The 23,366-nt window shown below is 36.3% G+C and overlaps 1 protein-coding gene across 1 annotated transcript in view; it reads right to left on the minus strand.

Annotated features, from left to right (window-relative positions):
- Positions 1-23,366, minus strand: part of LOC136833126 (G-protein coupled receptor GRL101-like) — a 692,174-nt gene that overhangs the window by 331,797 nt on the left and 337,011 nt on the right. Inside the window, exon 4 of the mRNA XM_067094785.1 lies at positions 20,811-20,960. The gene's annotated coding sequence lies outside the window, so the exon portion shown is untranslated. The remainder of the gene's footprint in view (positions 1-20,810; positions 20,961-23,366) is intronic.

Here is a 23,366-nt window from a genome sequence, read left to right on the forward strand (position 1 = left end):
GTCAACACGTTATCTTTCGCGACGACACTCGAAGCAAAACAAAGCATTCGCTATCACAAGTACAGAACGGTTCTGCATGTGGCTGGGAGACAAAATGCCTGATTATATACTACGTTATTATTAAAAGCGTGTTATTAATTCTTGTAAAATCTTGCATACACTACATACGGTACCTCAACAATCATTATCATTACACAGAACACATGATAACTAGAATAGTAAATATATAAAATTCATAGAGATATACATTTGAAAGACATATATATATATATATATATATATATATATATATATATATATATATATATATATATATATATATATATATATATATATATATATATATACTGTGTATATATATATATTATATATAGCAATGTACGAAATGCTAAACAATAATAAAAATATATAATCTCCCAGTTTATAACTTTCCCAAGTATATGTAGTTCTTTCCTTAAGGTCCCCTATTTAATTAATCTCATTTCCTAGAAATTAAATTTTTCTCTGTAAACTGATCCCGTTTTATTTCATGTCACTGATAATTCTGTCATTATCACACCCGACGCGTTTTTGCCTAAGTAAAGAAATAAAAACAACCTCACTTTATAACATCACTATCTTAGCCTTTACTACTTTTATTATCTTACCTGTCTGAACATTATCTTCATGAACAGGAAACACCCTTTTTTGAAGTGATACACTATTTTTTGTCGTGACCCACACTTGTATTCGTATGCAACAGAGAGAGAGAGAGAGAGAGAGAGAGAGAGAGAGAGAGAGAGAGAGAGAGAGAGAGAGAGAGAGAAAGATTTAATAATGCTCCCCTTTGAACGAATCATTAATAATATCACATAGCATTCATTTCTTGTGGGCTTTCATACCTATTAAAGTTCACAAGAACATGATGTGAGTAGCTACCACTAAATTACACTGTATTATCTTAATGAGGGGAAATGTATAATGCCATTTGTTCACTGGATATACCACCCGGACTTATTTTACCCTTTGGCTAATGCCATATCCACGGCATTATTTATTTTGTACTTTTGAGCTTTTATTTTTAACCTTCCCTTGCTTAGCTGTAATTCTCCTAGCCCTAATTCCCCATCCCCACAAAAAAAAAAATAATGGAGACACAATGTACTGTATATTCCTTATCCTATAAAATACCAACTGCTTCATTCGAGACAATACAAAAATAGGAAATATTTACAAGGCTCAATATTATCTCGTCACCAAATGGAACAACCTACTCCATTTTCACTTCTCTAAGATACTGTGTTTATGCATACACTGACCATACTTTTATAAGAATTCTCCACAACAATATACAATGAAGTCCCAGGATAAACCACAGTCGTTAAGTTCAGAAGATGATAAAAAAAACCATGAATGGATCGTACCCATGCTCATATGTCGAAAGCTTCGTAACGTGGAACATCAGGTGAAACGGACATGACAGCAGAGGACACGAAGGATGTACAGATCAGTGGAATATTGATCCAAGTGAAAATGAGATAAAACATTGACAAAATTTATAAATAATATTCTAAGTGTCCATACGCCTAGCTCTGGGCAACTGTGGGAAAGATCAAAAAGACGAATGAACATGTAATGTAACGATTCATAACAAAACAATACACAAAAATCGCAAAGAAAATCTTCTAAATATTACATATCACCCTAGGATTCTAATTTGAATTTGTACACATCATCTGAATCACGCATCATTTTTTCTGGCTCCTAAGTAAACATTATCCCTTTGAAAATACAATTTTGGTCCAGGCTAAGCTTGCCTTCAAGATGTTCTTAATAAATCACACTGCAGTTTTTATTCATTGCTCAACTGGGTACAGAAGTTTGTCTTTTGCCTTTTTGTGTTCAATCGAAAGGTTGTTAAATCCACTTGAGATAACGCCTCATGACAATCTGAGCTTTTCATATAACACGGCATTATGCATCGCCAAGTTTTAGGCAGAAATGCTTTTTCTTACAACCAATATATTCAAACTAATCAAACTATTGGGAAGACTAAAAACTCCTGAGCCAACTCAGGAAATATTTCAATGCTGAAATCAATCCATTCTGCGGCATTCTGCTGGACCTTAGCATATATTCTCCTTTGGGGACCCGCTCTTAGGGAAGGGCTGGATCTGGGGGCTTTACTGACTGCCATCGCTTTAGAACGGTCGTCCCCGCATCGCTGTGCAGGGATATCAATCGCGCACTTCTTAGAAATGACTGACGTTACTCAAAGTTCAATGCCTGAGGAAAATAAGAGCAATAGCAACATTTCCCTTTTATGTGTGAAATCCTAACAGTAATAATAATGTAGTAGGAAATATCTGGTCTTAGTTCTGTAACGTTTCGAGGAATCAAAGGATCTACTTATTATAAGCCTTATCTGCAGGTGTTACTCCTGACTGCCACACTCCGGAGATGATCTTGGAGCGCATAAATAAATAGCATACCACATACCTCGAATATTTCCCAGCATGATGAAATCCCTGCAAGTGGACACGCATTTCACCTACACACGAAGATATTGAAAACAGATTCGGCGCTATTTCCTCGGATGATAATATGGAACGGGAATCCCTTGCAATTTTGAGAGAGGGGGGTGGGGGCGACATTCAATTACACAACGTGAAGGTTTCCTCACCTTCGCTATTCCAAAACCCGGAATTTCATTACGAGTTTCGAGAAAACGCAGAATTGTACATAGCGTGCTATTGCTGAACAACCTTGTTCAGAATACGAATGGGCACTTGCTTTAAAATATTCAAAAAGACTTTTTTATACCATATGGAAGCATACTAACATCGCAGCCCCCTTTGACAAAAAGTTTTCAGGGACATAATCGTCCAGTTAACCAAACAAAAAGAAGGCCTATTACTATCACTAATATATTTTCTGTATATATATATATATATATATATATATATATATATATATATATATATATATATATAGATATATATATTGTTAAAAGAAGTCGCTGTTATATTAGTAGTGAAGTGAAATTCGTCTGATTTTACATGGGTACGTATTTTCATGCGCTCAAACCTTCTTTCAACTATTTTGAATTACTACCAGTTCCTTTGGTCATAAAGACGAGGGAAACTCTTAAAACCTAACACGAACATTCTGACAATCTTCAAAACAAAATATAAGAAACAAAAGACAAATCAAAAGCTGGGAAATTTTCGTCAATATAAACTTCAGTACATGTTCTACTATAAAATCTTCAATTCGTCACGACATGAAAATTCAATGTGAAGATAAACTAGGTTTGCGACAAAAGGGAATCATTGAAGCATTAACACAGACGGCCAGGTCTTACACCTGCCATTAACGGCCGAGCGGTCATTTTGCCGGCTTTTATAGAAAAGTATCTAATTTCCCAATAAAATCAATTTAATAGTTCTCTCCTGACTTTATATCAGTTAGTATATAATTTATATTGAAGTGACAGAGAAATTACATGATTATGAAATTAAATGATTATGTCTGCAAATAGTTTTTCGAGGGAAAAAGCTGTTCATCAATTGTGATGTTCTCGTCCGGCTTATAACCGGGTCTGCAATTCCAATAAATCTATCCCACACTTCAGAAATATGAGCAAATTTATCAGTGCGCAAACGTTCTGACCTCATTGTTTTTATGTCAGATCTTATAAATCGCATTATCTCTTTGAATTTGTGACGTGCCATCGTGTTCATGAAAAAGGGTGGACCCCATTTTCTTGACCATAAATGATCAATTGACTGATTTTTTACCAAAATCCCACTAGCATACATGATTCCAATTGCTGCAAGAATTTCTTCGCGAGATATGACGTGATCATTGTTTTTCAATTTCTTCTTCCTTCAGCGTCAGTACACTTCCTGATGTGTTGAATAACAAAACCATCTATGAGTATATCATATCCTTCACGATATACTCCTGTATCATAACTTACATTTTTGTACACAGACTTTGTATTTGAATTTAGTGAAAGAATATGATACTAACCTACATTCGATGTAATCACTTCAGGCTCCCCATCGCCCAAGCAGGTTAGCTGGCTTCATCATCAGAACTTCATCATTCCTCATGTTCTGGAATGTATTCACCTTCACCGAGTTACCCATCAGAATCTGAATCTTTTAGCGATTCTGCTAGTATTTCATCTTCATATTGCTTGAGTGAATGCTGAACGCTTACTAATCTAGCTAAGAAGCGCACGCTACTTATATACTGTAGGTCTGCATCCTAAACACGTACAAGACAAGTAGACGGGGCAGTAAAAAAGTTTGTGGTAGTGCGCGCTGTATCTAAAACAATAACATGCACAATAATTTATTCTTTTCGCATACTGAACTATTCAATAAGTTAGTTAAAGTCATGAAGTATCAACTAAAGAACGATGATAGTTTCGTCATGCAAAGCGTCTCTATTTCCAAAAGCAGTCAAAATGACTGCTTGGCCGTTCTCGTGTTTAATCAGGATTAAGTGCTTCACGATCATGTTCATAAAATTTATACCAGAAATATAACTTTTATTTTTCAGTCGCATTTATGGAAAAGCATTATTAATCTGCTTAGACGTCCAGTGTTCCCCACTTGAACATCTAACTGTACCCTGATAGATATTGGTAAATAATATCAATATAACATCTGTTGTTTTCGCAGCTAAACCTTTTGTGCTTCCCGTCCGTCGAAGTAAAGAGGATTACGTTACAAAACGGCACTCTTCCATTGTCGGTGTGAAGAAAATTCCTACCGTACAAGGAAGCTTACGGAGGTCTACACTTCGCGTGATCTAAATTACCGTATGCTAAATTTTCTTGTATACAGGTAGAATAATCATACCTTCCGAAGTAGTACATGAACATGGTTTATGTTTTTCTTTAGTTTTGAAGTCATTCTCTTAAGAACCGTTGACCAAAAACAATGTATTTCAACAGTATCTATTTATTCATTGAGTTATTCATTCATTCATTAGTTCATTATAACCATTACATGTGGTCATCAGAGGCACTTGATTATAAATTCTATTCATTAATCTATTATCAAACTACAGATTTTTTAGGATGATGAGATAAGAATTCATTTCGGTTCAACTAAAATATTTCCTTCCTTTTATATAATTTTTTTTTCTCAAAATTAAGTATATCTTAAAATGTCAACTCCTATATAATGCCTGCTCTTTGCAATTTTTTAACTTGTGAACATTCATTATTTATTTAGATTTTGAATACCATTTCTGTGAACAACATCTCAAGCAGAGTTACGCACAGATACATAATGCATTAAATGAATTGGTCCTATCAATAACATTTGCTAAGGAAATGGAAAATGACTGTAGTCTGCTTTCTTCAGATTACCTAATGCACAGAAGTAGCAGTGGTTTTAAATACAGTGTGTACAGAAAACCTATCAATATTTATCCGCAAGTACATTTTTTTCCTGACCATAGCAATAACGTCAAGAAGTCATTCTTGACCTCCAAGATTTTAAGAGCAATACGTATAACGGTGATGGAATAGATAGAATTGGGAATACTGGCAAAAAATTAAAATATCTTGATTATTTATAATAAAGTGCATTCCCAGCGGTAATAAGGACTTTTACTTTATAAAAGAATAGAGAAAAAGTACAGTACAAAAAACCCTATTTGTACTACGATATAGCAACAATTTCAAAGATAGTCCCCATCTCCTTCAGAAATTAGTAGTTGATGTAGCGTTTAAGAACAGTAATGCAATGAAACAAGCACTTACAATGAATTCTCCCGACAATAATAAGGAAAGTGTATAATAAGTTCTATTTAATTCAGGTGACAATTTTTACATTTGTCAAACCCGAAATTCACTGGAAATGAGAACAGCATAAAAGACGTGTAAAATATGCACAGATAAACAGTGTAATTTTCGTTCATGCTAATGAAAACAAATCTATCAACCGCACGAGGCTAAATAGATAGTTTACGCCAATGATAAACTGGAGAGAAATAGAAAATCCAGGTTTATAATAAAAAAAAAAAGCTTTTGCAAAAATATCCACGTCATCCAGGAATGTATAAACTCGATACATTAATTTCGAAATAAATAGCTAAAATGTAGAGATTTAATTACAGAAAGGTTACCTGGGCCTACAGCAGAAGCGTGAGCCCACCCGCATAGAAAAACAAAATTTGAACTGGAGTACTGACATCAGATGCTAGTGATTTTACTGTTCGTCCTTCTATTTTGTCTTCTGCTAACATGGAGTGGAAAATTTTTTCAACCGTCTGTACATGCGCTCTACATTGTAAATTCTACCGCTATGTACCAGTCCTCTTGAGGATGTCTTAGAAAACTAAAGACGAAATCGGTCACAATTCAAACCAAGTGTCTCATTTTCACTGTGGTAGATCTGCATATTTACATCACAGGTCCTGGGATTTTAATAGATATGCAATGAATTAGACAACTGACAAAGGTAGAACCAATATTATTCTACACCAGAATTACTGTAGGTTTTCTATCAAATTCTTCTCTATTAGAAACGGAATTTACTCATTGCCCTTATACGTTTGAAAAAGAGAGGTCATATTCACTTGGCATTTGTCAACATGCGTCGGGCAATCTATGTTCACCTTTGTTTTCGGTATTCATGGTCATCACTTCATATACCTGTCTTGAGGCTTCTATTGGAACTCTTGGAACAGAAGACATGTTATGTAGTGGTTCAAAAAGTCTGAGAATACTTTTAGAGCAAGGACTGTCTGCTTTTGGAAATGATAATAACTATGGATGATCCATTAGGTTGTTTAAATACTACCGCTTTATTAGCTCACATGAACAACTATCAAGTGAACTTTTAGATCGGAGTTTGTCCAATGTTCACAAGTCTTATGGCATAAACTTCTCGTATTTTCGCCTCCAGAGTCACTGAGTAAGTTTCTAACAAAATTGTAAAAAAAAAAAAAGACTCTTGGGTAAAGGGAATTATGTAATTAAATGCCATGTCTATTTGCAAAGCTCTCCTGAGTAAATGGAATTAATATTTGTTCGAAACCGGACCATGCCCCTTGCAAGTGAAACTATGTGCCACCCCTCTACAACTTTTCCCATGTTTTTAACATCTTCCCAAGAACCACTGGATCAAGTTCAGTTAAACTTGCTACAAAGTATCTTTAGGGAGAAGCAATTCAGTTCTGTTTAAATGAAAAACCATTCCACTTGCAAAAGGAGCGAGCCCCTTACTACTTTTCTTCTTCCTTTGAATTAGCCGATCGATTTCAGCCAAACTTGATACAAATCATCTTGTGTAAAGGTGAAGCGGTTGGAGACGGGTATCACGACAAAATAGCATATTTCAGTCTCCCCGAGACCACTGAATTACTTTTACGAAACTTGGCATAAAACATTCTTAGTTAAGGGGATTATGGTTCGTCCAAATACAAGGCTATGCCCATTTTCAATGGGGGTTATGAGTACCATTGCAACTTTTCACATTCTTAACAACCTATTAACCAAACTTGTCACAAAGAATTCTTAGTTAAAGTAAATCCAAGTTTAATTGATTATGCCCCATACCTCACCAGAACCACTGAATCAATCTTAACCAAATTCGTGATTCAATTGAAGGGTCACATCCTCTTGTAAGGGTAACTATGCCCCCTACCTCTAGAACCCAAACAAACTTTAGCCAAACTTGGAACTAATCATTTCTTTGTTAAAGGGAATACATGTTTGGTCAAATGTGGGGTCACATCCTCTTATACGGTTAGCTATGCCCCATACTTCCGTAAAACCACTAAATCAATTTTAACCAAACTTGGCACAAAACACTATTGGTTAAAGGGATTCAGGTTTGGTTAAATGAAGAGCCTCTTCCTCTTGCAATGGTAATCATGCCTCATTCCTCCCCAGAATCACTTATTCAGCTTTAGCCAAACTTGGTACAAAGAATTCCTGGTTAAAGCAGTTTCAAGTTTGGTGTAAAGAAGAGCCACATCCTCTCTTAAGGGCAACTATGCCCAAAACACTACATCAATTTCACCCAAACTTGAAGAAAAGCATTATTGGTTAAATGGATTTTTAGTTTGTAACATGAATGAATGATTTAATTTTCTCTGAGTCTGGACACCTAAGGTCACTGACGCCGACATCATTTGTTTTGAATGATGAAATTTATATAAAACCTATGGACATGATGACTAGATTATGTGAATGAAAAATTAAATCTATAGTTTTTGCAGAAAACCTGCATCTGATGCCAATCTAAAAATGCCACTGTCATCTTAAACAACCTTTTCCCCTAAAACTATGGCTAGAATGTTCTGGTCATTCTTGTCTCGGGCCTCAAAAAGAAGACTTCTCCTGAGGTTCCTAAGACTGGGGTTCAATTAGCAAATGTTTGACAGTCAAAGGGACCAGGAAGTCATCACATGGTTGATTTTCATTTACTTCTAAAAACTTGTGTGAGGTGAATATTCACTATGCTTAGACTGTACAGTGCAGTTTCCCATTTTCTGGGCATTTTTCTATACTTCCAAAGAAATATGACACTCATAATTTCTTTCATTTTGTTTTTCCTAACCGTATTTCAACATTCCTGCCATACATTCATAACAAGCGATCTGGTATCTAGCGAGAAGTCATTGCATAGAAGTCTGTATTTCCTTGGAAGCATATCAATTACAGCTTCTTTTGCCAGTTTGTGATCAGCCTTTTCATTACCAGACACTCCTACATGTGTTGGGACCTAACAAAATTTTACTTGTATTCCTCTGCAGTTTATTAAATGAAGTCAGTCTTGAATTTTTAAAACCAACTGATTAGTAGAGTTCAAAGCAGGGACTTTGTAGAACACTTTTTGAGTCACTAGAACAAGTAAGATCTCCTTCGCCAATAGTTGCTATTCTCTCAACAGCAGTTAAAATTCCATACACTTCCTCACTAAAAATAAGTGTCATGACAGGTATTATTATTATTATTATTATTATTATTATTATTATTATTATTATTATTATTATTATTATTATTATTATTATTATTATTATTATTATTATTATTATTATTATTCAGAAGATGAAACCTATTCATATGGAACAAGCCCGCAGGGGTCAATAACTTGAAGTTCAAGCTCCCAAAGAATATGATGTTCATTAGGAAGAAATAAAAGGAGGTAAAGGGGAATACAGAAAGAAGATATCACACTTATTAAAAGAGAAAAAATGAATTCTAAAAATAAAAATCATTACTATACGCTCCAATTCCAACGCCAGCACTGGATTTGGAGCCATCAGTAGATATAAAAGTTGAGTTTTGCGTTCTTTAACATGTTCCATAAAAAATGAGCGAGTTTCCATCTCTAGCATATTGCTTTTGGTGTCAAGACAGTAATGGCAAAATATTATCCTGGGCAACTTCCTTGGAGATGTAGTTGATATTTTGAATGGGAGAACCTCATTCTTGGAAATATGAAGATTATTCAAAATATATGTTCTACCCTATAGCCATAGGGTTGTGGAGATCTATGGTGTGACACATAGTACCTAAAATCCTTTTCGCTGTTAGCAGTCTGAAAGGTTGTACAGTTACAGAGTCTTTGTAATCTGCAACAACACCATGCAATAGAAGACTGACGATGAAGGTCTATAGGTAGTTCGCCAGGATCTACTAGAAGGCTTGGAATAGGTGAAGCTCTAAAAATACCTATTGCCAACCTAATGCCAGCATGGTGTACAGTGTCGAAAATCTTTACACAACTTGGCATGGCTGATGAATATATTTCACACCCATAGTTCAGTTTCAAAAAGATGGGGGCTTTATATCATTTTAAAAGCATTTTGTGATCAGCATCCAGTACTTTCAATATATTCAAGGCATCCACATAGCTAGCTTCTTGGTCTTTCACATGAGGAATCCGTGTCATCCTATAGTCAAATGTTAATCCTAAGAATCAGGTTGCTTCCACACATGGGATTCGCTGGCCTTTGATGTATATATCTGGGTCTGGATGTATTCCACAAATATGACAAAGGTGTACTAAAACAGTTTTACAAGAGCAAAATTTAAAACTATTCAGTTCTGCACAGTGAATAATTTTATCCACTACCAGTTGAAGTATCCTGTCAACCACTGCCATGAGTTTTCCAGCAAATGGTATGGACAGGTCATCTACGGAAAAGTACGGATGAAATGTCATGGGGGATAACAGAGGATATCCCATTTAAAGCTGAGGCACATAATGTCACACTCAATACACTACCTTAGGGAACTCCTATTTGTTGGTATTTTCTCTCAGAAAAGGTATCACCTGCTCTGACTAGGAAAAATCAACACACCAAAAATACTTGAATGAACACAAAGTCAGTTCTCCTCTTAGACCTAATTTATGCATAGTTTTAAGTAGACCATGCCTCTTAGCTGTCATATGCCTTTTCTAGGTCAAAAAATAGTCATATGATGCTGCTTGGATGCAAATGCTTCACATGTGGAAGCCTCAAGAAGGAACAGAACATCAGTGGTTGAGAGCATTCTATAGGAACCACATTGGATAGGTGACAAAATACCTCTCTTCTCTAAGTACCATACCAGTCTTGCATTTATAATCTTCTCCATGATTTTACATAAACAGGCTGTCAGAGCAACTGGTTTCTAATTTGCTGCTAAAAATTTATCTTTTCCAGGTTTTAAAAAGCTAATAAAAAAGATAATTCCTGAATTATAAGGTAACTGATCTCATACTATATTCTGTTACGTATATTTAATATAAATAACTTAGCGTTTATAGATGAATGTTTTACCATTGCATATGGAATCTCGTCAGAGCTTGGGGCTGTATTATTACAAGTTGCCAGAGCTAAAGCAAACTCTCTTTCAGTATAGGAAATATTATAATTTTCCTCTCTTTCTGCTCTAAAACAGAGTAATTTATTTTCTTCTGGTGTCCTGGAGCAATTTCAGATTTACATAATATACTGAAAAAATGTTCAGCGAGGGCATTACTTACTTTGGATTTGTCTCGTCCTGGCTAGTCACTTTCCAAGTAGGAGGTGGATTAGGTGTGTATTTGCCCGCTATTTTTCTTATTTTTCTCCAAACACCAGATAGCGAGGTTCTACCGTTCAGCAATGAAACAAAGGATGACCATGAATTATGTAGGCCTATAGCTGCTTTCATTGCACATGAGAATTGTGTTCTGCATTTTTTTATAGATGATTATGTTCTCTTCTGTGCAGTGTCTATAGCATCAAGTCAGTACCCTTCTTGTAGCTCAATGCAAGGCAGTTAGTTCTGATGACCAGCATGGGGCTAGTCACCGTTGAAACAGTAGGCTACTGTAGTTTTGGGGATAGAGTAAACTTTTGCTGCCTGAAATGTTCCATTGCGAAAGTCAATAGCATCATCTACACTTCGAAATTCACCTACATCTTTTAACTCCTGGAAGTTCTTCTAGTCTACTTGTTCCAGCAACCATTGTGATCTCTGAACAGGTGGGCCTTAGTTGGTGTTGACGATAATTGGCACATGATCACTTGTATGCCAATAATCTAGTGTTCTCCACTCAAAATCAATAAGGCAATTAGAGCTTACAATTGAAAGGTCAACACATGTTAGTGCATCTGTCTGAATATGAAAGTGTGTGGGCTCTCCTGTATTAAGGAGACTCACATCCTCACTTTCTATAAGCGATGATATAATATTACCCCTTGTGTTGGCTATAACATCACCCCACAAAGGTTGCCAAGCATTCATATCTCTGAGTAGGAGAAATGGCTGAAGGAGTTGATGAATCACTTCGGTGAAGTATAGAGAGCAAATGGTACATCTCCTTATATTAGTTTGTACAGCCACTGCCTGCAGAAGTTACGTAGAGTATGAGGTATCTGGGGATATCTCAGCAGACATATATGAGACTTCTACCATGACAACACATTTGTTGGTCAAAGGGAGTCCTATAGCTCAAATATTCCTTGGGGGCAAGGAGTGTTATTATCAGGTTTACTTTCCTGTAGACATATAATTACAGCAGAGTATCCATGAATAAGAAATTTTAGCTCTTCATATTTAGCCCTCAGACCTCGGTAACTCCACTGAAGTATATTAGAGAAAATAAGATTTAGAATAAGATTTGTTTTCTGGGAGACACTATTTGAGGTCTACTCATTAAGATTTTAAAATTTGTTAGAACTACTAGACGATACACTGAATAATGGCCTTAAAATCTTGGGAGTGTTACCATTTTTCTTGCTTTTAGCATTATTTGTGGGTATATGCCGGGGAGCATGAAGGATCTCAACATCAACTTCAGTTGACTTTAAATCATTTGTGGATCTTCTCATATCAGGTCGGATATTGTCTGTTGCTGATAATCATTTATTTTTTTTTTTACTTGGGAGACAAAGACGGGGTCCCCCTCTTTTACGATCATTAAATTGTGAGCAACTAAGGTTACCCATTTTCTGCACATCTTGTGCACATAGTAGCTCTATGCTGGGTGAAATTTACCCCAGCTCAGCCAAAGATTTTGCCCGAGAGAGCTTCAGTGAGCCTTTTGTTGGGGAAAGGGAGGGACTGGAGAACTAAGGGCACTGGTAAGACCTTAAGAAGTGATACACTGACCTCAACACGTTTGCTATTTTTCATAAAGGACAGCACATCTACCCTGAGAGTGCTGGGTGATGAAGTTGCTGTATCTGGTAAATTTTATTTTGTTGTCACTGCCTTTGAATAGCTTTTGACCTTATTTAGTAACCTTTTTACATATAGTATACGTATATGTTCGGTGGCAGACTTGGTGATGGCTGCCTCTTCAGTTTTATATTATTAGCAATTAGCGTCATTAGATTTATGATTCATAATGCAGTTGATGCACCTGGCCTTAAGTGTGGAATCTCCATGTTCAGGCATACAGCAAGTGCCACATATTTTTTTCATTTTTACAAAGTTGTAAGGGGTGTCCACGTTTGGAACAACTGAAACACTGTAGTGGCCTCTGTTTGAATAGCTTGACTGCTATTCTTTCACTTCCAATATTCACGTGGAAAGATACACCAGGCCCTTCATAAGTAAGGATAATCATAGCTGTACTAGGAACCTTGTGTACCTTCCACACTTCTACTGGACACATGATTAATATGTACTTCTCTGTAAATTCATAAATACTTCTTTTGAAGATTACATCCCTACCATAATTAAATTTAAATGGGGTTGGAAAATAATCACCATTTCAATGTCTGTGGTGGAGGTATTGCATGAATGATGACCTTATTTCGTCCAAAATGAGATAGCACCAGATCTAACGTTCCAACCTTTTTCTGAATCAATCCGTTCATTTTAATTAATTACCATTATCCTCTCTAGCTGTTGCAATAAACCACAATGGAGGCTTAGGTTTCCTCACTGAGAATACACCCGTTTGCAAATTATTTGTTTTCTTGGTGCAGTTCGTAGTTTGGCCAACATCTAAGACATCTGGAACAGTTTCACAGAGGGAACCATTAATGTTTACATTACGAATTTTGATATTATTTGATTTTTCCCACCTCATCCTCCCCTTCAGGTGGATGGAACTTTGCTGAATGAGTCTGAAGCTTTAACTATTCTAGGTGTAACTTTTGACTCGCATCTAACTTTTGAGAAACATCCAATGAAAGTTTCAGCAAATGCCGCACGAAAGTTAGGCATTGTTCGTAAGGCCTCATATATTTATAACAGTGATAAAATCAATGTAACCTGTTTTAGGTTACTTATACTTCCTTTACTGGAATACTGTTCTCTGGTGGTAGGTTTCTATTTCCTAACAATAGCAGTTATGACTTGGATCATCGACGGATGGTCTCTTGTTTGTGACGTTTTCATAAATTGTACTTCGACAGAGATCTCTCACATTCACAGCTAATCCCTGATCGCCTTTACCTGCCGAGAGCAACCAGATTCGCTGAACAGTAGCACCAATATGCAGTAAATATGCATCACTGTCGAACTTCTCAGTTCCAGAGGTCCTTTATTCCTCACACCGTTGGGCTGTGGAACAACCTCCAGAGGATGTCGTGCAACTGGAACTTTGGAAGTTCAAGCGAGAATGCAGTGCATTACTACCCTAATGCTATTCTTGCATTTTGATACATTTTTATCTTTTTATCAATTTATTAATTTATTTTTTTCCTTTGTATTAAGTGGTATCTCTTCTTTCTTTATTTCCCTTTACTTCCTCTTACTTCTTCCTAATGAACACCATATTCTTTGGAAGCTTGAATTTCAAGTCAATGGCCCCTTTGGGCTTGTTCCAAATGAATAGGTTTCATCTACTGGATAATAATAATATTACTAATGTTGCAACTTTCCCTGATAGCTCCCTCAATTATCCAGGCACTCCAACTTTCGTTAGATATCAAGATTCATTCTTATTTTGAAAATTGTCCCATAATGTTCAAATGCCTCATTCAGCATCTCAAAATCAGTTTCTAAATGAATTCCCCTAAAATGAAGAATCTTCAGTTTTTCAGTGTTAGCCATATTCTGGGATTTGTTATAGCAGGCTTTGTTACTATTATGATAACCACATGTGTCATTAGCAACCTCACTTACATGGGAATTTGCTCCATTACCTTTACTGTCATTCAAATTGACTTATCCATTATTTGTTTGAGGGGAATCGTCACTGACGTTCTTGCCAGGTGTCGCCATATGTGCCTAAGGGGTCTCATCAAAGGGTACAGGGGTAGTCGATTCTTTATTACCGTTCATAGAGAAAGAAGTAAGAGATAAAAAAATAAATAAATAAACCTGAAAATCTTAAAAAGATATCATCAGAATTTCACGGAGTTTACTCTTCTACTAATGGCACCGGTCAGAGCTGACTCCCAAATGTCCATTCCCTACCGTATCCCAGAGGGGATGGAACCAACTCAATTAGGGTGGCTCAAGTTTAAACCAAACCTGCTTGTTGGGACTAAAACTATTACACGAATACAATCATCTCCACCTTAATCATATGGGCAAACCAGACAGAATGCCGACAGTCCTGTCCCCAGAACCAGAACTCCCCTGGAATCCATGGCCCAGCCCTGCAGAATAGTTCCACCCTAGAGGTATCAATGTGATAACCCTTAGGTCCAAACAGTATCGGGTAGATGATGACACTACCGCCATAGCATTTAACATCAGTTTGATAAAAATCTTCACAACTATCAATTCCGCAAAAGTTTTTCTAATTGACAAACAAAGGTCTAATTAAATAGAGACTTAATCCAACATTCATAAAAACTTCACATTTCTGTAAAACGATATTAACTGCAACCCTCCCCAAATTGTCAGGAAAATGCCCAAAAATTACCATGAAAAGAAGGGACGTTTTCCTAAATGTAAACATTTCACCAACAAAATTCAGCAACGCCACGGAGTCCTTAAAAATAGTGCAAGTTTACCATCCAGATTTTTACTATTTTTCATTGTAGAGACTTTACAATCATAGTCACATGTCTTGCCCTCATTGTCATGGCAATGGCAACATGAGGAATGACGTTGAAACTTGGTGAAGAGCGCGAGGGAGAGACTGAAAGAGACTTTTGCATCGAAGATTGGATAAAACGTAACACAATCTTCAATACTGTTAAGTTTCAGTGAAGAGTTTTTCACAAAAAACAAGGAAATAAAAATAAAAAACGCTAAACGTGAGCTCTGGTACGGTGAGCAAGAACCATTAATTCTACTTTCCTCAATAAGCTCAATACTATAAAGATGAAAACGTTTAATTTAAAGAGCCATTTTGGTCCATATGCGTTACGTATTCAGCAAAAGACGTCACAAAATAATGAACTGTGCATACTGAATATGCTATTAGAGAGAGAGAGAGAGAGAGAGAGAGAGAGAGAGAGAGAGAGAGAGAGAGAGAGAGAGAGAGAGAGAGAGAGAGTCCTAGGAAGACAGGCGATTTTCTCATAACAGTAATCAAACAATAAATAGGTGACACTTAAGTGTGTGCAGGTTCAAAACCTGGCGTTGGGGGAATTTTTTCAACTTATCAAAAGTGAGATTCAGTGTTGTCATTGAAAAACTATCCAAAATTATCAGAGAACAGAGAAGAAAGGATTCCTTTGCATTGCAGCCGTTGCATATACATAGATGTGGTGTCTGTGACCAACGTGTATTGATAACCTGAAATATATTTTTGACCTTTGTAATAATATAACGACGAGGTGCGGTTCCTTTTTACCCACTGAATCCTCGGTGGTGAAGGTTTTCTTTTCATTCTCAAATTTAAATTCAACGTTTTCTGCGAATTGCACGTCCGTCATTGTATTTATACAGATTTAACGACAGTAGTAACATACTGTATACCTCTGAACATGTGTGTGGCTAAACCTAACCCCACAACTACTTGATGAAAACAGGCATAGCGGCACCACCTTCGGGGCACCCACTCCAAACGGAAAGAAGGGTAGATGAGAGTCGATTTCAAAATGACCAAAACTAGAATCCATACTTTTGATGTCGTGATGTATGGATAGCATATTGTAATGTCGGCTGGCATCCAGAACCTTGCAACAGTCATGCCTGTGTGACGGTTTTCTCGTGAAAGAGATGAATAAACGCGTACAGTGGTAATTAAAATCATAACCAAACCAACAAGACACTTTTCAATTATCTTCCTGCACCCCTGTCATAATTGTAATATGGAATTTAACAATATCATGTAATGTAGGGATTGCAATTAAAAATTAAATAGACCTAGACATGCAGGAGCGCGAAGTATACCAGAATATTTTAACAATCGTATTCACAAACCTTTTGAAACTTACCTACTAATATATTAAAACAAAAATAACTTGAGATATATATCAACTGAGGCCGAATCTATTCGTGCAGTCCTCTCCGAAATTAGCATATTTCAGCAGGAACTTAAAATAACAGAAATTCGATGCCGTTTTCTCCAGTAAGATATAAAAAGCTTCCACTAAATCCTCTACGACTTTTAAAAGCCTGATACTTCACGACTTCAGTCGAAAACGCTCTGTGAAGAATTTCGCTTCACTTATTATACCATTCCCTCGATGCTCTCAAGAGTTAATTAACTTTAAAGTGCCTGGGTTTTGCCTATTCGAATCCAGAGAGTTGGTTGGACAATGAATCACACTTCGAAATATTCACAACCTCTTGGTACACTTCTAGCGATCTGAACACCCAAACGCCACTGTGGAGTTTTCTTGTGAAAGGGCTTTGGCTCTTCGTCATGTCAAGTGTGTAATATGATAACAGAAATTCCTGAACTTTACATGCATACATACACCCATACCGTGGCCGGACATTTGGCCTACAGACATCTGGCCGACGGACCTTTGGCCGACGGATATTTGGCCGAAAGGACATTTGGCCGACGGACATTTGGCTGAATGGACATTTGGCCGTATAGATATTTGACCAAAGGACATTTGGCCGAAAATGTAGTAAACGTATCTACTGTTTGTCACATTATGTGTTATGTGTTCGAAAATAGTCTATCATAACTATGAGTTCACTATTTCGATTGTTAAATTGCTAACTGCCATTCTCAGCGCTCCGGACTACAGACTTGGTATAATGATCCGAAAAATGCAATCATCGTGAAGTCTTTTCAGGCTTTGGCATTTGTGCCAGTTAGCGATGTTGCTGACACCTTCACTGAATTAGTCTCATCGTTGGATGATGAAACTAATGAAATTCTATCAGGGTTTCTTGGCTACTTTGAGGCGACATGGGTTGGTGTTGTTCAACGTGGAAGAAGACGGAAGCCATTATTTAAAATAACAATGGAATACTTTCGAGAGAACAGCACATGGCCTTCCACGGACTACAAACTCTTTAGAGGGATGGCACAGAGCTTTTGAACAAAGAATGGCAGTCACCCACCCATTATTTGCCGTTTAGTGACGAAGATAAGGAAAGAACAAGCAAACTGGGAGCTAACAATCGAGATGGCCAATTAGTTGCACTGAGATCTTCAAAGAAGAAACAGATCTTGAATACAAGGCTCATGTCTCTTATTACGAAATATGAGGAATATGAAAAAAAATGATTTTTGAGAGCTACACAATCTTTAAAGAAATAATCTTACTGCTTTTTATGATTTTTCTGCAATAAACATACTATCTTTTAATCAAATGAATTTTACTACAATAAACTACTTAATCTTACTGTTTATTATTATTATTATTATTATTATTATTATTATTATTATTATTATTATTATTATTTTGCAATAAATATCTTTTTAATCAAATTGATTTTACTACAATAAATTTAAAGTACTTATTCTTACTGTTTTTTATTAGTTTTTTCCTGCAATAATCATCTTTTAAATCAAATGAGTTTATTACATTTTCGGCCAAATGTCCTTCGGTCAAATATCTATTCGGCCAAATGTCCATTCAGCCAAATGTCCATTCAGCCAAATGTCCGTCGGCCAAATGTCCTTTCTGCCAAATATCCGTCTCAAAGGTCCGTCGGCCAGATGTCCGACTGAAGTACCATACATACATACACACACATAGATACAAACACACACACACACACACACACACACACATATATATATATATATATATATATATATATATATATATATATATATATATATATGTATACAGCTATAAATGACAATTAAATAAGAGAACTGAACTTCAACACTCAAGCAGAATCTGGACTGAAGTGTTCTTCGTTGCAAGCACAAAGCTTTACTGGCCCCACAACGGGAGAAAAGTTTTCCCTCCCGTTGGAAGTCAGTATCACTTATTTACTTGCAGTTTGCCTCAAGCATACTTCTACAGAAAGCTCGTAATAATGAACTTGTAATGATTTTCCAATATACATATATAATCTATTACTCTTAATGCAAGCCACTGCGCCGTAAAACATACCATCGCCCTTTTAGCGGTATGAGTACACTATATTAAAATGAGGCTCATATATCATGACGGTAGTAAATAGTTCTATTTAATATACCGGAAACGGATTTTAATACAGCGTAAGGGCCAAGGTAAAGGATCAATTTTACCTTTACCGAATTTCTTTTACGATGTTTATTAAAACTCATGAAGCAGTTCAAGTATATACAAGAGCAACCTGGCCCGTCAAGCCAATCTCTAGGGTACTTTCAGGCATTCAGCCCTCAAGACAGTGAAAATTGGGAAATCGATAAAGAGAACCAGAAAATACAGAGGTGAAGTACAAGGATCTAGAGGTGGAAATGGGAGAAAACCCCCCTTGTGCGCTAACAAGTAATAGTTAAGAGAGGATGGAGAGCAAGACTGAAGAAAGACAGCGGGAAAGGGGTGAAGTAAAAAGGCTAAAATTTTTTTGGGGGGGGTTAGGGCCCGAAGGGATGCTGCAGACACCCCTCTGGTAATGCTTTCATGGCACCACGTGATGTGTACTAGCGATAACACTCCATACGGAGAAGTAATACACGTAATGTACTTAATATGGGCACGACAGAATTGCAATATTATTTCAAATTTACCGTAATTTTTTTTAAGGTACCGGTACACAAGTTTACACATATCATTTTCCTTTGCTAACATTACATTTAAACAAATAACCTATCCTAGGAAATTTCGTGAATCAACATATTTGTAATTTTTCAAATAACATAAATATGTGTATAGTCTAAATAAGGAAAAGACATACCCCTTCTCCAGCCTATGAGGCATCCTTCCCGGTAGTAAAATTTCAACGGAGCCTCTGGCTGAAGAAGCAAGATTTAAGTAACAAGAGCCCCTCGGGCAAGAAGGCGTGAGATCACATCTAGCTTACATTCCGACTAACTCATTCAACTAGTTCGTCTGCTGAAAAATCCCAAAACATCTTTCGAAAAGCGTCGGGTCCTTGACAAAAGAGTCGCCTAATTCCTCGCAGGGACTTACCCCGACTTCTCAGTAAGATCTTATCTTTTTCAGTTGATGGATGCCATACATGTACATCTGACAACTCATTTGAAATAGTCGGTCAAAGAACATATACGCTTATGTGCCAAATGGCCATATCTTCTGTTTACCTAACTTAATGCAACTCCTGCCTTTCAGCAGCCATATACTCCCCCAGGAATATAACAATATAAAAATTTATAGTTTTTAAAAGTAATATGTGCAAACCACCAGCAGAGCTAAGATTCTCTTTAGGAAAGTCAGTTTTACAGCCTGAATTTAGTGTTCTGGGCATTCTGTTAAATGAACTATTCCGTGAATTCATATAAATTCAACTAATTCCACAATATTACTGATAAATTGTACAAGAACTGGGCTCAAACATCAACAATCTAAGTTTACGGATGTTCTCTAATACTTTTGATATACCTTATTTCATTAAAGTAATGATACTAAAAATAACTTCTTTCTGCGTTAAGCGCAATGCTGCAGCATTCACACTCGTGTTAATTGTATGCCACTCTCAGCAATCAGAGACTGCAACAGAAAAACTATTTTGAGTCAGACACGTTGTTTTCTGGACATTCAACTATAATCGTCCACAATCCTGGTTAATCGTCCACAATACTGGTTTAATATTACGTCTGCCGTTTCGTCTTGGCAGAGGGGTCATGAACTTTAATAATTTTAGAACAAACATCGATGATGGGAGCAAATCCAGGGGGTAACGCGTACACAAGCAGAAAACGCATCCTTTAAGAGTTTAAGTAATGAAAAGATTTCGGTGCAAGTTGAGAAAAAAAAAAAAAAAAAAACATACCGCCAGAGAAACCATATTCAAGAAAAAATAAAGGTGTAAGCAAAAAGGGAATGGGAAAGGAGAGACACTACTAAAAGGAAACAAAAGAAAAAGAAAGACTAACACTCACCGCAGCCCGTTTCGTCAGAAATCTGCTCCCCGTTGTGGCAGTGATTAAAACCATCGCAGATGCTTGAAACAGCAACGCATCTATCCTTGCTTCTTTGATACGCGTTCACCACACAGGTCACGGCCGCTTTTATCCGACAGATTGCTATTCCTGTAATAAAACGTACAGAGAAACATAAATACATGGAAATTACTAAAATGATATGCTGATAAAACACGAAATGAACGAAGTTCATAACAGCGTTCCATGAGGTTTTTGAAGTAAATGGAAAAACCGACGAAAGATAACATACAGAAATTTTCAATGATTTTCTTTAAAAAATATATTTATTTTTCACAGACGACAATTCGGTTGAAAAAAATTTAAGACTATATCAGATCCACGTCTGCATACTAAAATAGAACTCAAGAGTTCATCAGCAATGAAAATACACCCAACTCCAAAAATGTAAAAAGAGACTAACTTGACAAAATGAAAAGAGAACGAAACATAAAAACGACAGAAATCGAAATTAGAGAACTCCAGGAAAAGGGCTTAATTTTACACACACTCACACTGAAATGAAAGAAACCGTAATAAAATGACACGAAGTTGAGCTGTGCCGTCGAGTATCAGCTTCAAGGAGTTAGCATCCGGAATGGCTTTACTCCAGCTAAAACTAGACTACATGATCAGAGGACTTCGAGAATACCAAATGGACAGTTGCTGTTTGTAGGTAAAGCTACTGCTCAATTGTGTAAAGAAAGCAAGCTGAAAATTCATGCAGAGGTTGAAATGATATATCATTATCATAATGACTATTATTAAAATTGAAGTAGGTCAAAATTCATGCAGAGATTCAAATGATATATCATTATCATAATGACTATTGTTAAAATTGAAGTAGGTCAATACACCATTAACTTGTAAATCGAGCATCTACAAAACTGACTGGCTGTAAACTGAAGACAAAAAAGGACAGAAGTAAATAACAAATGAATAAAACAAATCAGCACACACACTACATATATTATCATTGTGTATATATATTTATATATGTATATTATGTATATGTATATATATATATATATATATATATATATATATATATATATATATATATATATATATATATGTACATTTGTGTGTGCATGCGCCCTGCATGTCCGTGTTCAGATATTTTTATTCATTGTTATAATAAACACAAACACACACACACACACACACACATATATACATATATATATATATATATATATATATATATATATATATATATAAAATACATAAATATATATAAATATGTACATATATATGTATACATTGTATATATCATTTGTATATATAAATATGAACAACGGTAACATTCAGCAAATTGAGATACGGTCTGTCCGTTGGTGACTTTCAGCAAAGTTTTGTTAACTCAGCTGCATGTGATTTCCTCTCTTTATACTTTGCTTATGTTTTGCATATCTATTAAGGGGGTGAAAAGGTCGAGCCAGTGGACTTGCCCTTTCAGCAGACAGTCCTATTTCGGGGAAATGATTTCATAAACATACACACACACACACACACACACACACACACACACACACATATATATATATATATATATATATATATATATATATATATATATATATATATATAGGTTTTCGGCCCTTAAGAAAAACACAGGATCTAGATGGAAATAATATTGGGGCTACTCTGGCTAATCGACAGCTACACACAAAGAAGGAGGAATAAACAAAATACAGGAGTTTGCTATAAAAATATATTTATTAATTTTAAACTTAATAGAAATCTTTAGAAAAAAAAACAAAGGTCACAACAAAATGAGCCAGGTCCGGGCCACGAAACACAAAAATAAATAAAGCAATATTACTTTATATCCAAAAGAAAGGAAGTACCAGCAGCAGTCGATACAAAAAAAAACCATCTCCAATGAAGTCCACCAACTAACGACAACAGGCCGTATTATCACGACGTCCTGCTGCCGTCTCGCCAAAATACAAAGGACACGGGGCCACTTCGAGCAAAACCGCCGACAGGGTCTCCACCTGCGGCCAACAAACAACCATCTTCGTTGGTGCGCTGCTCCAGCCTGGGCCCAAACATCGGCTGCCCAAGAAACGTCTTCAAAGTCGAACTGCTGCTGGTACTCAAAAGTTCTCTTCCCCAAGAGAACAACCTGTTCAGCTGCCCGAACCTGACTGAGGTTGGCGCCACGCCAACACAGACGTAAACACTCCTGTGAAAATAAGAGGAGGGGGAGGATTAGCCAAACAAACAAACTACCGTAACGCCCATAAAACAACCAAAGATCCTAATACCTTCCCTCCCGACAGAAAAAAAAAAAAAATTTTTTTTTTTTTTTTTTTCAAAATAACCAACCTCCTCCTCCAATGTGGTGAAAACTCCGACAACCAGAGCAGAGCCAATCCTGTCACACGGTCGCCAATGTTACGAACCGAGGTTTTTAAGAAAAACACAGGATCTAGATGGAAATAATATTGGGGCTACTCTGGCTAATCGACAGCACACACAAAGAAGGAGGAATAAACAAAATACAGGAGT

Source organism: Macrobrachium rosenbergii, chromosome 51 (genome assembly GCF_040412425.1).
Source record: "Macrobrachium rosenbergii isolate ZJJX-2024 chromosome 51, ASM4041242v1, whole genome shotgun sequence".
Taxonomy (NCBI): Eukaryota; Metazoa; Arthropoda; class Malacostraca; order Decapoda; family Palaemonidae; genus Macrobrachium; species Macrobrachium rosenbergii.